The 18,318-nt window shown below is 45.1% G+C and overlaps 1 protein-coding gene across 1 annotated transcript in view; it reads right to left on the minus strand.

The window, feature by feature from the left end:
- SMOX (spermine oxidase) overlaps nt 1-17,901 on the minus strand; it is a 55,569-nt gene extending 37,668 nt beyond the window's left edge. Inside the window, exon 1 of the mRNA XM_069796594.1 lies at nt 17,745-17,901. The gene's annotated coding sequence lies outside the window, so the exon portion shown is untranslated. The remainder of the gene's footprint in view (nt 1-17,744) is intronic.
- Nucleotides 17,902-18,318: the final 417 nt, after the last annotated feature.

An 18,318-nucleotide genomic window follows, 5' to 3' on the forward strand; every position in this document is an offset into this window, starting at 1 on the left:
TTCAGTATTGGGAGGTGTCTGCCACTGCTAAGCTTCTTGTGGAAACAAAGCTTGGTGTTTCAGGACTGTAAAAGGAAGGAGAGACAGACAGTAAACTACAGGGAAAAAAAGAGGTTACAAAATAAAAACACTGGCATACTGGATCAGAACAATACTGCAAACAAGTTTCCTACAGAACTTGTATTCTGACTGCCAAAAAGAGCTGTACACTATCCCATCTGCGTAACCGTGCAATCTTATCTTCACTACCCTCCTTCTCTCTCCGATTGTTTGGGAAACTTAATTGATAATAACAGCCTTAATTAAATAGGAAGCTTGCCCATGTTTGCACAACTCAGAACACAATGGGGTCTCAGTCAAATAAACACTGATGTCCATATTACATTTGGGAATTCTCTGTGGTTGGGGTTTTAAATTCATTGCACCAAGCTTGGGAGCAAAGTTTCAACAGGAATCTTTTCTTCTCCTCCCATCCTGTGTAATAGGAGGGTGAGACAGGGAATGAATCTGCATGCAGAGAGGCTCAGTACTGGTTCCAACTCAATGTGCACATGAGGATCATTTCAGGACACACCATATGAGACACGCTAGCCCAAAAGCAATTATTTTTTCTCACCACTTCTCAGAACCCAGACCTAACAAACTGCCCTGAAATAGCAGCACAACTCTCTAAATAGCATCATTTCTTCTCTATTTGAAAGCAACACCCACACTGAATCTTTGATTTTAAGCCATCCCCAAAGCAGTTACCACATCTTTACCATTCAAGCCACAGGGAAAATCATTAAATGCAACAGAAACACTAAGGGATCTGAACCAAAATTAGAAAAGCCAAACACCTCACGGATTTACTCCCACAGTAACTGGATTGACTTCAGCCTGGAACAGACTAGACGTGACTCCAGGAAAAGCATGTCTGTCCAGGTGGAGATGTATTGAGGGGACTTCTCCCAGGCTCGTGCTTTGCTGGAACATTAAATGCAAACCATATGCTCCAGCTTTAAGACAGCAGACACATAACCAGGGCTGCCTTTAGCATGCTGCGATACACACCGTCTTCTCCATCCTGCTGTCTGCACAAACACGCTCACATATCCGATGAGAGCCCAAGGAAAGGGAATTCAGGTTAGGAAGCATGTTCTGAGATCTCGATGAAGTCTGGGCCATGGCTGCCAGACTGGCTTTCTGAGATTTTTTTACCCAGCAGAAGCTTGCCTTGAAGGAGACAGGCATTTTCCCCATCATGCTTGAGGTGTGGGGTTTTGCATGTGACAACAAGAAATGTTTCAATACAAAAGCACAGACCTTCTCCTAATGATACACTGTCTGCATTCAGGTCATCTAGAGATACCCAGAGGAAATCGGTGACTGCTACAAAAAATAGAGAGCAACGCATCCCTGCTGTAAAGCAACAGAAGCAATTCACCCTGCTGAGTGATTTTCCTCCTGAGTGCTAGGCACACCGAAACAGAGCAGAGAGCAGAAACAGCTCATGAAAGACAAGGAAAAGAAGGGTGGGAGAAGAAAGAGATGAAAACACAACATTGACACCTTTGGCTTTGTTTCCACCTTGTTGCAAACCTCAATACAAACCCCAAGGATAAAATTTTTTCTGGAGATTCCAACAGAAAACCTCCACGAGTTGACTTCTTGTGCTTTGAGGTTAGTAAGTGCCCTGCAGGCAACTGCAGCCTGGAGTGCCATGGGATGCACACTAATGATGGATTATCACTTCTGCAAGGTGCCTTTCATTCCTCCTGACACACCCGAACTCAAAAACATTTCTTCTCTGTGATAATTAAGACATTTTACTGAAACAAAGGGAAGTTTACTTTGCATTGCTCCTCTTCAGGAAACTGTGTCTCAAACAGCTTTACAGAATTAAGATAAAACATTGCTCAGAAAGAGAAAAATTAAATAGCACAGGCTGAGGAAAAAAAGAGAGATTTTAGATCTAAGAGATTTTTCACAGAGCAGGAAGACTTGTCATGTGGTAAACAGTAGAAACCAGAACTGGGACACTTGTGATTTATCTGTTCTTCCACAGCCTTCCCATGTGACTGGGGGTAAAAGAATGACAATCCTACCCATAAGTTGCTAAAAATATAGCACAATTTCAATGTGTTTAGATGGGAGCTCATTTTATTCAGCATGTCACGCTTTATCCTTTCAATACTTCAGCTTCACCATATGTAAAACAGCATTAGCACCTAGCTGTGCCAAAAAAGCATTTTGATTAATGCCCTCAAATGAAAAGGAATCAGTGTAAAGTATTAGATACCCACCAGGACTGAGCTATGTGGAAGTCAGAAGAGATAACAAGCCAGTAAATTTCAAATCACTGTTTGCATCCGCCCTATAACTACATGCTGAAATCCATACAGCCTACAGATAGGCTGGCATGTTGGCAAGAAAAATTTGTCATTTCTAAATTTAGCAGACACTTCAATTATTGTGCAATGCTTCAGAAGCAACAGAGATATAAAGTGGAGTTTGTAGGACGACTATTTAAACTTAAATGAGAGCTCTACTCACTGAGCAAAGTCTTTTCTTAATTCCCTTCCTGTTTGGACAATTTGATCCACTTCTTTTTTTCCACTGCAACCGCAAGGGTCTGTCCTGCAGTGAATGGATAGGCTTTTTTCTGGGATAACTTCCAGGTTAAAGAGAAAGGATTTACACTTGAATGAAACATAGGCTCTGTATTTGGAAAATTTGTTTTGAAAACTTGGGAAGGAAGCAAAGCCTCCTTCATTTAAAGAGGGACTCAATTAACATTCTCCAACAAGTCTTCCTATCGAAAGAACAGTACTTGCTGGGGGACATGTGATTTGAAACTTGTTCTCCTCACTCACAATGTCCCTTTCTGAAATACAGGCCGCTGTTTTTCAGAGACACGAGGATCTTTGCACAGCTTTCCAAAGGACTGCCTGTCACAGTCAAGGCCTTGACTCCAGACATAAGATGTTCTATGACTTAGGCTCAGGAAACTTAAAATAGTGCTTAAAGACCCTAATAAAGACCTAGAGTGACACGTTCACTCTGTGAGCATTGTGGATCCCTCTACAAGGACAGCTCATCCATGCTCAGCCATAACCACAAGACGAATCCTCCCAAAGAGCTAAGAAGCATCACAAATCTCACCGCGTTGTCTTCTTGAAAACATACAGCATTGCACATCTGGTTTTGGTTTTAAAGCATTTCATGAAGAAGACACTGATGACCAACCAAGCAGGTGTTCTGCTTTTGATTCATAAGTTACTGGGTGTGGGTTTAATCTGCAGCAGGCAGCAGCCAGACAGGACCACCATAATGGCTACCTTGGTTTTGAAAAACAATCATGGAAGTGCTGGGCATGCCTAGATATTGCCCACGCAGGAGGAAAGCAACCTATGCCATTATTTTCTTCCAGCCAAAGCTAAAGGAAAAAAAAGGCCACTGACAATTTAATATGGACTTCCCTTATCAACTGCATATGACAGAGCATTCCTCACCCTTTAATAAGTATAGGTCAAAGTCTAGCCCAACTCAAAGTTGATGATGGATTGAGTATGGGAGTTTACTTCAATACACAGCAGACTGGGGTGGGAAATAAAGGTATTATTAGTGTATATTGTTACAAGAAAGCATGCAACCTTCACCTCATTTAACACTCTGGGGAGACCATCTATAACATACCACTTCCATTCGTTCCTTCTGGATGCCTCAAATTGAAATCTGTCCCAGGCACGCAGCAATGGAACCGAACAGTTACCTGTAGCTACCCACCATCAGTGCCTCAGCTATGAGGGCAGGCTTTCTGTGTAGTGAAAACAAAGACACAGACTCTCTCCAGAGCCTGTCCCAGTAATTTAGATGCTGAGATGTAAACTACCCTTTGGAAAAAATACCATTTTCCCTGCTGATCACGCTTTTAGTCCAGGCACTAAATCAGGTGTGGATAACTATAAAAACTCTTCTGCATTCAACAGCTATTCTCTAGTTCATCCAAAATAAATTGGTGGTTTGGGAGTTTGTCTACACTGAAATGGACCAAAACAGTTACCCTGCAATCTTTTCCCTTCATCCAAAATAAAAGTGATTTAGGGCTTTTGTTATTAAATAAGATTTTCCATGGGAAAGTCAGCATGCTTTAAATTCACACCCTGCTTTACAGTGGAATAGTTCTCTCACATGGACAAGTGCCTAACTCTTAACCTTTGCTAGGCACAAAAACACAGATGTCAAGACAGGAAACATCAGAGAATCCTCCAAACCTCCCATAGAAATGAACCACAAGGTACTCTGCACAGCTGATAAATGAGCTGCTTGATGATAAACACACTTAACGGAGTTTACATTTGCTTAAGACACTTAAAGATTAAGAGGTCTACTACCGTCTTTTCTGCCTGCTACAGACAGATGTTGGACAGCATGACAAGCTGAAGATAACTTTTAGATGAGGTAAGCAGGCTCAAAGTGAAAAGCCCTAGGCACTTCACCCAAGATATAGGGCCAGAAGTTGGGTTCAACTTGAGCCTTGTGTCAAAACCCTCCATCAATCCCAAGGGAACCCACAAAACATTTGGACAGGACACGTTTCACATAGTCACTCTCCTATTACCTTGAGCTAAAGATCCCCTTGGCAGATGGATCTTTTGTACCCAGAAACATCCCCTGCAGATACCTTCTCCTGAGAATATAATAGGTGGTGACGACTCATGAAATGTGCTCATATCCACATCTTTCAATAAATAAGCTAGTTCCTGGGAAAATATAAACACACATCTTCTACAAGAGTCTGACTTTGTTGTCATTATGGCTTTGAAAAGAGTCAATCCCCTCCAAAAGTTTTAAAATACGTAAATGCAGTAACTGCATCTTCTCAGGAAAGAAAGGGAAAAGTATTTCAGTAATCAAATAGCTTCTCTCTTCCATGTAAAGAACTAGTCACACCCATCCCTGTGCAAGCTTTCTGATCCTGCCCACTGCGCATCTTCACGTACTGGAAACAAGCTTTAGGACCAGGAATGTGCTGCAAAATCCAAGTGTCCAGACACGCACAGGACGCCTCTCTCTGTTACATCACGCTGGATTTAAAAACAGGGATGAATTTATCCTACATGTTTTATTAAAAGACACCTCTGAAAGGGATTTAACCACTAGAAAAACTGTGCTTTTAAAAGTAAAATTGCCTGGCTAACATAGGCAAAGTCTGAAAACATTGCAACTCTCTGCTCTAGGACTCAAATATTAATGTAAATGCTGCAGACATACAGAGCCTCTGCCTCAGAAAGCTCCTGGAAATGAAGTGATGGGGACACAGGACCATATTTACACCACTGCTCCACTGTGCATCTTCTTGTGTCCATTTGTCACCAAGCACATCTTCCCCTCCCTGCTCCAAAGCAGATTAAGCTTAATATACTTATGTAGTTGTGAAGTGTACTGCCTATTATCCAATTAGATAGCTAACGAGATCTGAGTAACAGCACGTAGGCACAGATAACTGTTGGCTGATATCTGGTGCAGATTAGACACGTTCTTTATTTTTCCAGCCCTTGCAGAAAAAGGGTTGGGATGCGTTCAAAGGCTGCTCTGAAGACTGGATTCAGGTAATGGTTTAATTTAGTTTGGAACCCATAAACACATCACGTTTGTTTCCTATTGATCTCCTGGAGCCATTATATTGCAACTGTGCCGTTACGAAACTCCTGATAAATCTGGCATGGCTTGCACATTCAAACTTTCAGTGCGGACAGGGGCAGAGCTCATCACCTTCAAGGTCCCTTCTAGCTTCAAAAAAAAAAAAAAAAATCTATTGAACAACAAAGGACCTATGCACCAGCAGGAAAAAAATGTCTGCCTGTACAGAAGTGATAAGGATATTCAGGAATGCAATCTTTATTTATTATGACACTGTTCCACATGACATTCCCATAAGATACAGCTAAGAAAACATAAACTAGATGTAATCACCACAAAATGGCTGCTTGACAACATAGTTCTTGGAGCAAAATTATCAAGGGTTTGCTATCTAATTGGGAGGGCACTGGAAAGCGGGTCCAGCCAGGCATAAGAGCTGTGCAATATTTTCATTACAAATTTGGATGATAGACTGGAATGTATGGCCATAAACCCAACAGATGATTCAGCTGGGAGGATTTGCAACCACTATGGTGTACAGGTTTAGATTTCCAAATGATCCTGGCACACTGTTGCAACATCAACAAGAGGAAATACTTAAGAAAGAGAAGTCACAGGTACAAATGCAAAAATGGGGAGCAACTTCCTATACAGCAAGACTCCAGAAAAGACCCTGCCATTTTAGAGAGGTACAATTGCAAGGTTCAAGAATGTCCCACAGATGCATAAAGGCAAACCTCAGCCTGCAGTGATGATACATGGAAAGCACTTAGCTACACCTTGCAAAGTTTTGCCCTTAGCTGCTCACTGCTGTGCAGCTAATACGCTTTTTATAAAAGCACACTGGAAAGAATCTTGTAGAGAACAATAAAATAAAAACCACCAGGTATGAGATTAAGCTGGATCCATTTAAGCCAGACATGTTCCTAAGAACAAACTAGCCCAGGCAAGCAGGCAGGCCACAGCCTGAAGGAAGCCTCCTTCTTCCTACATCCAGCAAGAAAAATTCAGAGTTTAGCTCTTCTGAGTTTAACACTCTGGCTTTAATCTCTATTTAAAAAACAAGCTAATGGCCATCAATCTAGATGGAAAGCACAAGAGCTCATGGCCTTATCAACACAGAAAAAGAGACCAGAAACTACTTTTTAGAATCCCATGTGCTTTTACTTCACACCCCTCTTCTTCCAGCACACTTCCCCCATGGAAAAGCTCCACGTAGCCAGTCTGAACACAACTTTTTCACTGTTTTGAAGCAACTCCCTCATTAGCAGATCTTTTAAAGAGTGACCATCCTAGAAATGCTTAACCAGTCCCCACAAATGGGGGGATAGAAATTGGATGGGTAGAACACAAGGTGGTTAAAATTTGGTTGGATCATTGAGCTTAAAAGGTAGCAGCCAACAGACTGAATTCTTAACTGGCAGCCCTTTACAAATGGTGTTCCTCAGTGAACAGCCAGTACTGACGCTGAAACTGTTCAACATCCTAATTAACACCCTGGATGACAGGATGGAGAGGTCCCTCAGGAAGTTCAGAAGCAACACCATGCTGGGGTGAATGGTCAATACACCAGAGGGCAGGACTGCCCGGCAAGCTGGAAGAATGGGCTGAAGGAAACCTCATGAAGTTGAGAAATAGAAGTAAGAATCCTGCACCCGGGACAAAAAAATACCCATTTTCAGCACAAACTGGGGACTGGCTGGCTAGAGAGAAGCTCTTCAGAAAAGCACCTGGGGTCCTGGTGGGCAATAAGATGAACAGGAATCAGCAGTGTGCCCCTGCAGCAACAAAAGCCAGGCACATTCTGGGCTGTATTGGGAAGGACAATAGCCAAGAGCTTGGGGAAATGGCTCTTCTTCTCTTTTTGACACCAAGGAGACGGTGCTCCAGATGCAGCCTAAATTTAGCTGCACACCCCAGAAAAGACATTGACAAACTCAACAGAGTTCAGTGGAGCCCCACTAAGGTGGTCTGGTCACTGGAATACATGATGTAAGAGAAGAGAATGAGGGCACAGTGTTTGTTTAGCTTGGAGAAGAAATGGCAGTTAGTGGGGGATCTAATTTCTATCTTCAACTACCTAACTGGGGAGTTACAGAGAAGATGAAGCCAGGCTCTTCTCAATGAGTATGAACAAAAGGACAAGAAACAATGGGCACAACTTGCAGTAAGGGAAATTCTGATCAGACAAGAGGAAAATATTCCTCACCATGAGAGCAGTAAGCATGGCATCAACCTGCCACGATTGACTGGAAAAGGTACGAAACTTGATCAGAAAAGTTCACAAGGAACCTACCTACGATTCTGACCTTGCTTGGAGCAGGAGGTCAGATGAGAGAGCTCCAGATGTCCTATGCACCCTAAATTACTCTTCAGTTCTAAGAAATCATTATGAAGAAACACTGAACAAGGGATTTTGCCCAGTAGCCTACAGCACTCTACACCTGTTCAGCGATAACAAGTACTTTAGACTCAAAAGCTGTCAATAAAATACCTTCCACATGACTAAAGATCCCTGTATCTGTAATTAAGGGAGAAAAAGAGTGGGGAAGAAAACACTAGAGCTTTCACTGCTATTTTGCACAGAACAAGAGAAACTGGAGACTCATGTTATACAAGTTACCATACAAAAGCCCTGCAAGAAAACTGTGAGGAATTCAAAGAAGATACGTAGTGATAGTTCAAACAAACAAAATCAAGACTGCTCCTCCCTACCTGCTCTTCCCACTGCAATAAACATGAATCAATGCCAAGAGGTGTTTCAGACCTGTCCAGACCAGCCTTCATTTTGGTGTTAGCTTCTTTGGTTGTCTCAGGACAAAGGCTCCCTGTATGTAGACATACCTTTCATACATATTTCCTACTCTCTCCCACTGAAAGGTGTAAGAGGTGTTAATAGATCTAAAGAAAATGCCTGCAACAATACACATAGACAAGTTGGGGGTTTTTTCCCTCAAAATAATGTGAAGCACTCTGCAAAGTGAAGCACTTAGATACAGTTCAAATGAAACTGCCACCTTCCTCTGAGTATCCTGTAAAATGAACCCCCTAAAACCTGACAAAACAGATACAACTATGGTGTACAAGAAGGTCAATGAATGCAAACTACAGTGTTTTGTGTAACGTGGACATCTGTCCACCTGGAAGCAGCAAGACCCAAATTCACCCAGACAGACAAGCAGCCCTCAGATATCTGTCTCTGTCACACAACAGCCATTTGGCATAATTTTCCTGAAACTGTAATGATCAAACAACAATCACCTTCAAGCAAACAGCTAACTGTTCCTTTAATGTTGGCTGGCTTGTTACCCAGTTTACCTTGGTAAGTAATGTTTCTAGTGCTTATCTGCTGCATTTTCTGTCATGTTTTATGTTTGAGTGCTACCTCTCCGCTCAAAATAATCTTCACAGCCGCATTTTACCAGCTTTAGAAATGCATGAATAACTGTATCCTTCACAGAAAGGAAGGGATAGTACATACAAAATCAGATGCATAGAGCATAGCCACTGCAGGGAGGGAGAACAGAAGGTCACTCGTGAACTACAGCTGGGAGGTCAGATCAGGAAAGCACAATTGCCCAAGTTGCAATCAAGCTAGTCATGGGGAAAGACTTGGTGAGAGCAGCTGGCAAGGACCTTCACCTTACAACAGACAGGCACTATTCTGGAACAGTTGGTGAAGATCCATAATACATCTCCATGGAAGAGATGGCACTCGAGCAACAAGAGCATATGCCCCGTTTCTGTGCTGGGTAAAGAGTCATAGAAACATAGAATGGTTTGGGTTGGAAGGGACCTTAAATGTCATCTAGTTCCAATCCCCCTGCCATGGGCAGGGACACCTTCCACTAGACCAGGTTGCTCAAAGCCCCATCCAACCTGGCCTTGAACACTGCCAGGGATGGGGCAGCCACAACTTCTCTGGGCAACCTGGTCCAGTTCCCGACCACCCTCACAGTACAGAGCTTCCTCACATCTGATCTAAATCTACCCTCTTCCAGTTTAAAGCCATTACCCCTTGTCCTATCACTACATGCCCTTACAGAAAGTCCCTCTCCAGCTTTCTTGTAGGCCACCTTCAGGTACTAGAAGGCTGCAATAAGGTCTCCCCGGAGCCTTCTATTCTCCGGGCTGAACAACCCCAACTCTCTCAGCCTGTCCTCATAGGAAAGGTGCTCCAGCCCTCTGATCATCTTTGTGGCCCTCCTCTGGACTCGCTCCAACAGGTCCATGTCCTTCTTACGTTGGGGGCCCCAGAGCTGGACGCAGTACTGCAGGTGGGGTCTCACCAGAACAGAGCAGAGGGGCTGAATCACCTCCCTCGACCTGCTGGTCACAAGAGACAAAGCCATAATGAAACCTTCCATGACAGAATACTTTATCTGTGCTGCTGTCAGCAAAAAAAAAAAAAAAAAAAAAAAGAAATGCATCCATCATACCCCAAAGTCTACATATGAGAGTTATAAAATTGTATCTGTCAGCTCAGTACACATAGGTGCCAGATGGAGCACTGCGAGCAAGTTTGGGGCCCTGCAGCTCAAGGAGGACACGGCCCAGACATTCCCAAAGTCTACTGCAGAGCACTGAACAGCTCGCTCTGTACAGTAACAAAAGGGCAAGAGGTCAGCAATTTTCAACTGTAGCGCAAGAAATCAAAGTCAGAAACTAGGAAAATCTTGGTAATGGTAAGAACAGCGAAGGATGTTAAAGGATCACCCAGCGAGGATGGGGAAAGTCCATCACTGGAAGCTTTTAACAACTGTGTTGGACAAACATCTGCTGGGAAAGTTTAGATAGATCTGACCCAGTCTTGAGGCAGGAGGTCAGATTAGACAACTTATTAAGGTCCCTTCCGGCCTTGCTGTTCTTTGTTTGTAACAGAAATATGACAACAGAACCTAGCAGCAACAGCCCCAGAGCACACGAGCTTCCCTAGTATTTCCACAATACGTCAGAGAAATGCTGCGAGATCCTGTGCACAGCAATTGCCCTTGTCTCTCTGCTGGGCTGGGAGCCTGGCATGAGAAATCCCACCTGCATAAACTCTTCATGCAGAAACACCTAGTTAGTACTGACCTTTCACTCATCCCCAAGATCTGCAACCTTCAGTGCTTCTTACCAGCTTGCCCGTGGCAGCCAGCTATTAAGAGCAAAGCTGACTTTATATAGCGCTCTCATCAAAACTTTGGATCCCCTCCTAACGCTCTGCTGTGCTGCACAGGGAGCCTACCACACAGTCCTGGATCCCACCCCAAGGGAATAGGAGGACAAAAAGGGTAATGACCCAGTGCTTAACTCTAAAGCCCATGGTCACATTCAGCCCGTTGTCAAGTTCTCTTCAAAGTCCAAATGGAGGCACTACATGCTATTGTATAACTGGAGCAATGGTGTGAGCTCCCCATGACTACAAAAGGGACATTTAATTTAGTCTACTACATTACTGGAATCACTGTGCTTCTGCAAGCATTAATTAAAGGCACATAGCGTCCTGTGAGATCAGACCATCCAAGCAGCAGAGTGTAAACTGCAAGCCCCAAAGTACTAACCTTTATCTCAGGGTTAAAGCTTGACATATCAACTTCAGCAGTACAGAGGTTTTCGGACTTTTTGCTTCCTTGTGCATCCCCCACAACTCCTCCCGGCTCATTCTTGTAAATGCAAAGCCAGTCTCCAAGCTCTCAGTCACGTCTGCCTGCAGAAGCACGCAGTGAGCAAGACGACAGAAGTGGTCCGAGGCAGAAAAACCCACTCGTGTGTGTTTGTGAGTACACCCCAGCACATCTGAGGGCACGGTTTTGCAACCCCAGGAAACTTAGATCTAAGTTTGCACTGTCCTTAAGAAGGACAGTCCTGACTGACTGTGTAGTGCTGACAGCAGCAGTCATGGGACAGGCCAGGGATTGGATCCAACTGAAAAATAACCCTATAAAAATAGGTAATAATCTGCTTCCAGGTGTGTGGGCTCCCTGATCAAGATCTCTTGCCCAGTCACACCAGAACATGCACAAGAATAGGACCAACCCTTTCACTAGAAGTAGTGCCTTCAATGTGTGCAAGTCACCCGTAAGACTATGCCCTGATGGGGGTGGAGAACAGTTATGCAAGAGAGGAAGCAAGCAGTCGGAGACAGGACAGCACAGTGAAAATATCTTAATGCAGTTTCACTGCTGACGCCAGGGTCTTGCAAAACGACACTCCTTCCAGCGACCCAGACTTTCCGAAAGGGTCTATGATTTTTAGGAGTTCAACCAAAGGATTCCTAGACGCGCTAATGATGCACATCTTCCTGGCAGAGTCCTCTGGGATCACAACTGTAACTGATTCCAAAAAAGAAAATCCTGTTAGAAGAAGATTGGAGATCAAAGCAGGAGGTTACACCTACATCCTGGAACATGCATGCCCATGGGACAGAAGAATTTTTAATTCTATTTCAGACTCAATGTCTGTCCATCCAGCAGAAACATTAGGTTAGCACACTTGAATATTACACCTGCACAATCTCTTTGGAAGAAAAACCATTCCTAACCTGCCCTGCAAAAGGAATTAAACTGAACAGAACTCTTAGAAAGGAAAAGAAACTCCTCCTTTCCTATGCAATTCCCAGCTTAGGGATAGGCCAGGACTACCTGCTTTGCTTAGCACAAGGTATTTTCTGGATATCTTAGCTACAAGGTAGCATGAGTAGATACTTCACAACAGAAAAGATCCAAACTAAAGTGCCTTTCCCCCCCCCCCCCCAAAGTGTGCAAACATCACCATATCCTGTCCAATATTTCAGTCATTCTAAACATGCCAGCAACCTACACTGTTAAATGCCACTCAGCTAAATCTAGAGGACACACTTAAGAAAAATATGGCATTATGCAGAATAATGAATAATGAAGAAATGAATAACTAACCATCCATTCTTCAGAAGTTATCTACATTCATTTAGTTCGCTACTTCAACAGCCAGCAAAAAAAAAAATATTTCCTTATTTCTTAAAAGGTAGTTCCTTTCTTTGAACTCAGTAGGTTAAAAAAAAGAAAAAAGAAAAAATTGATTTTAATGACATTTTCAAGCCATTATACAAAGTTTGCAGACCTTTAAAGACCTATTGGATAAAAGAAATGCAAGTGACCAAAACTGAACATTTCTCACAAGCTGAAATTTTCTTTATTTATGTCGGATCAGCTCGCTGGGTTCCCCACAGCTGAGAATCTGCCTCGCTCACTGTGACCTCCATTCTGCCACTGATCTGCTCTGTGGCCTCCAGCTCTCTCCCTCCATCCTCCTACTCTCAGAAGAGAGATAAACGTGGTCTCAGAGGATGATGTGGATAACGGCTCCAAAGAAGGAATATGTGACAACCAAAGCCCTGTGTAAATCACTACTCCGGGGCTACAAAATCTGTTTCCCTCAGACCCAGCAGTCTCCCAGCCATCATCATTTTAAGTTATCTGAGAGCACTAACAATAGCCGTCTTGTTTTACCGAGACTTAAAGGATGGCCTGGTAGCAGAGAACTACCCTGAAATAGCTCAGGGATCAAACTCCAACATGAACAGCAGGGAGGGGCTTTTTGACCCCCTCTTGCATTACATTCCTGCTGATGAGCTTATCTCACACTACCTTCAGAGCAATCCAGGCCTTCCTTGGTGCCAAAAAACTCCCTGCTACATCCATCCTTACAACCTCATGTCTCTGGCCCCAAAATGTCACAAAACAAAAACTCCAGTTGCCATAAGAAAAAAAAAAAACAAAAAAAAACTTAAAACCAAGGGCATGATTAAAATTAACCAAAGCAACACCACTCTACTGCATTTAAAGATCTCCAGATAAAAAGGTCACCAATATATACAGTGCACCTCACAAAGCAAAGGTCTGTGTCATGCTGCTGTCAGGCTGAGCCTGCAAACAGCTTGTTATAAAAACCCACATGCTGTGTTATCCACAGCTGGGGTGGGCAGAGTATGGCTGCTGGTTGAATCCCCACCGCCTGCAACCTTCCTCCAGCCTGCAGTCCAATCCTTACCCCAGGGTCCCTCAAGGGTGCTGGCTCCAGTACTCACAGCCTTTTCTTCCCATACAACGAATAAGGAACATGCTGTATATTTTGGTGATGTGATGGACACACTCTTGTCAGGTGAAGGTAACTCCACAAAGAGCATACACCCTGGACAACTGAAGAGTAATACCGGTACAACACCAACTGATGATATCCTACTTAAGAAGAGACAGTTGCTTGTGTCAAGTTTAACCTCAAGAGGCTTTATTACAGGTTGCAGTGGACTCTCAGAAGGTACAGGGAGGAGTTGAACCCCACAGGCTCCCCAAAATATGTTCACAACTCTACACAGACACAAACATGGGACCTCAAACTTGAGTTCTTACAAAGCCACTCTCCAGGGTAGAGCCACACATCACATGAAACAGCTGCACCACATCAACACGCTCTTCAGGTGCCACAATGCACATGGTGCTAACGGGAGTTGCCACGAAGTTTTATTTGCCAAGTAGTTCATATTCCCACCCACAGTATTGCTGGAGTTTTTTCTTAAAATAAAAAGAAACCACAGAAAGATCAGATTTTAAAAAAAAGCAAGGATTTGTAACCAATTTCCATGGTGACTACTATAAACTCAAGTGATATTAGTGTGCATACACCCACGTGTCCCCTATGTGAGCTTGGAACACCTGGACACATCAAAGCCAACACATCCACAAGAGCTTATGAAAATAGGACATACCATCAAGGTGGCTGAAAATTTTCATGTTCCTTCACCAGGAACACAACAAGGATGATAACGTGGTCTGGAAACACCACAACGTTTTGTGATGTCATTTGTTAAACTATTCACTTCTAAGGAGTCCATCATACAAGGGATCAGTTGCATTCATTTTTTTTTTACAGTGTCACAGACCTGCTAGCACACTTGGTGTGCAAGAGGATTGGAGCCCCAGCTCCTACCAGCCAGAAGAGAGCACCTTGCTCACCAGCCATGGTGAGTTAGTATCCCTATCCCACATTACTGCTGTGCTACAGATTAATTTTTGCACCCAAGCAGAGCAGGACAGATCCTGAAGTCAGATGGTTTAGATGCTCTCTTGAGAAGGAAGAGTTCAAATCCATTCTTCACCAACTTCGTTTCCAAGAGGTAATCTTTATACCTCTCTAATTTATGATTTACCACTCTGACACAGTGTTTTAGCTCACCAACAGAGCTAAAAAAATCAGTTATTTAATTTCCTTAGACTTGACTTCATTAACTTCTGGAGAGGACTAATGTTTGTGGCCACTGGGAAAAGATATTTCTACATTTTTCCATTTTCTGGTCTGTTAATTACGGTTACTGAGAGAAGGAGACAGCAGTTAGATTTGTGAAATACAACAGGCTGTGTTTTAGTATTTGTCAAGGGCATAGAGAAAATAATTTCTATTTCTCTTTTATATAACTCAACCATACAAAGTAAGTAAATCCACATACTTCAGAAGTCAGCATCAGCATTCTCCTTAGACCCTCATTTGGGCCAGCAGGAAATTAGTTGGAGAACCTTAGATTTCATTAAAAGGGATTACTTTTCTGTGGGATTACAGTCACAGAAACCATGAAGCAATACAACTGGGGTTGAGAGGACAGGCAGCTATACTTCTGTAGCAGGCAGAAGGAATACACTACATGCAGGAATACCCCTCCAAGCTTGAGGCAGAGATGGGCAGGAGTCCCGCTAACTTTTGCGGATGGAGGATTGTGAAAAGCCCAAATCATACTACTTGACAAAGGTGGAGACCAGTAAAAGAGCACCATCACACCTTTTGACCAAAGGGTACTGTAGGGAGCCCATAAACCATAGGTATCCTTCTGCTTGTGAGGAACATTAGCAGTTTCACAGAGCTTTCCAAACTCTACCTCAACCACTCCATCCCCACCAAGTCAACTGAGATTCCCTCACTCCAGGAGAAGACTGTGTTTCAGAGGCACCACAGTTAACTTGTGACAGCAAGTCAGGGCACATTTTAGTGCGAGAGACACAACAGAGAGAAAGCCCTTCAAGTGAAAACCAGAGAGGGCTATCCAGCAGCGCTTTCAGCAACAGCAGAGATGAGGACAGAGGCTCCCAGGACACGTGTGGTGTGTTCGTGGCGTTCCAGCCACACACTCTGCCATTTCAAGAAAGCATGGCACAAAGCAGTACAGCTCAAGAGCAGCTGCTCCACCGAGCCAAAGGATTGAGAATGATAAACGACCACGGTACCCAAAATCAGCCAGTATTTTCAGGACTTAAAAGACCCAGACCTCTACACCTATTTCCACATATAGTTTGGCCAAAGTAACAGCTAGATGCTCCTCTAAACCCAAAGATGCCCAGGTAAACATTTGAGCAGCTATGTGATGATTCAGATCCAGGCACTGAGTCAGACCCAAGACCATCGTTTTTTTGCCGGCTCGGTAGTCATCCAAATCTGTTTCCCAGTCCAGCTACCCACTCCACAATGGGGGTACAAGGGAAAGGCAGTATTGTCTTTTTAGAGGCAAAGCCAGCTGAAACTACGGACCTTGCGACTCACTGAAAAACACCGTACATCTGTTCCACAGCAGTGCCATAAAAGATTAGTAAGCGCTGGGCTAGCAATCTGGAAAGGGAAAAGGACCTAGAAGAGCAAAGTGTTATCACTAAGTCAATAAAACATTTGTAAAAGACTGAAAACACACAGCATTCTTGCACAACACACAGAAATGGTCCTAGGCTGATTTCTCCTCCTCCACTAAACCCGTCCGGTAACTCCGGGAACAGGACTGTGTCGTACAGGCTAAGGGAAAAGTGGATCAACAGGGTGAGCTAAGGACAGAGCTCTGGGCTCGACAATATTTGTGCAGGATCACAGAGTGGACGTGCATTAGCCGATACATACGGTTTCACTTTACATAAAGCTTGTGTTTACATCTAATATATCAGGGCAATTACAGCTGGTCCCAGCACTGGATTTGAGACAGCATGCCTATACGCCATGCAAAGGATTTTTTAGGGGTGATCAGAGAGCAAGGATCCAGCTGAGCGGCTGTATTTCTGGGGCTGAGGATGTAAATTGCTAAAAAGCTTTGTTTTGAGGCCGGGTTTGGTAACTGACAATTGGCTTTGTGCATTTCGCTACTGTGCGTCCGAGACTAATCCCTCATCCGCCGCAGCGATTTAAAAGACGGAGCAATTCTGCAGAAGTCAATGGATTTGACTGAAAACACAAGATCGGTATGAACTGCCAAGCCCCCAGTATTGTAACAGCTTTGTATAAACAAGAAACACCAAAACACAAATGAACTGCAAGCTTTCACAGCTCGTAATTTACATCCCGCCTCACACATCAGATTATGGTGACTTTCCTACTTAACCTTTACTCTTCATGTCATCGCCTGAAACGCCGAGGCAGAGAAAGCGGAGACGCACGCAGACGCACATCGCGTGCGGGCGATCCGCTGACATAAACACATGGAGGAAATAAAGGAAAAAAAAAAAAAAAAAACCAACAAGAAACCTAAACAAACCAACACAACACCCCAAAACCCCCAACACGACCGCAGACACCGGCGGGTGCCCTGCCCTCGGTGGTCCTTTCCCCCTCCCCAGGAAGGCAGGTAGGGATAAAAGCGGCGCCCGCAGCCTCCTGCTCTCCACCTGGGCTCGGCAGGGCACCCACCCGGGTTCCTCGGGGCTGAGGAACGAGGGCGAGCACCTTTACGAGGAGATTTTGTGGAGTTGGCCGTGTGGGATGGGGCGGCGGGGCAGACCCCTCAGGCAAAGACACCCCCCCCCGCCCCAGCTCTGCCCCACGGCGGCCACCCTCTCCCCACCGCCGGCTGGGAAACCTCCTTGGCCATCTTAATGAAGGAGGGGAGAACCGGGCTGGTCACCACCGCTGAGGTGGGCGCTGGCCTTCCCGCCAGCCCCTCGACGCCGGCGGCGCTGACAGCCGCAGGTCGGCCGAGGGAGAGGCGGGAGCGCGGCAGGTGCCTCCCTGAGGGGAGCTGAGGGGAGCCCTCGCCCGCCATGCTCTCTGAGGAGGGGGACGGGGACGGACCCCCGGCAGGCGGGAAGGGGGGGGCGGCCGCCTCCTCCTCCTCCTCCTCCTCACCCGCCTCGTACCTCTCTCTTGCGGTGGCCGGAGGGGACGGGGTCTCGCCGCCCGCCCGGGCTCGCCTCAGCGCCTCGCTCCCCTCCCCGCTTCTGAGCGGCTCCCGGCGCGGCTCCCGGCGGCTGACTGGGCACTGCGAGGCGAGAACCAGCGCCGGCCTGTTTTCCAGCCGCCTCCCCTTCGGTCCGCCCCGGCTCCGCCTTAAGGATCCCCCCGCCTCCTCCTCCTCCTCCTCCTCCTCCTCTTCTCCGCCCGCTTCTCCCCCGGCAAAGCACCGGCCCGGCGCGGCCTGTGAGGCGGCTGGGTGGCTCTCCCCCGCCGGCAGCCTGCCCGGGAGAAGGAAAACCTCAAACCCAACCCACCGAAACGGCCAAAATAAAACAAAACAAAAAAAAAAAACACCCGGGGTTAATCAATCCTCCTCTCCTCCTTTGGGACAGGGCTGGTGAGGGATGGCACTGGGGATCCCAGCGTTAAGCCCGCAGTGCCCCTCAGACATAAACCACCTCGGCTGGTATGGGATATATACTCTTAAATACCTCTGGGCACAGACCTCTCCCGAAGGCAGGGGAAAGAAAAAAAAAA

This window comes from Haliaeetus albicilla, chromosome 1 (assembly GCF_947461875.1).
Source record: "Haliaeetus albicilla chromosome 1, bHalAlb1.1, whole genome shotgun sequence".
NCBI lineage: Eukaryota > Metazoa > Chordata > Aves > Accipitriformes > Accipitridae > Haliaeetus > Haliaeetus albicilla.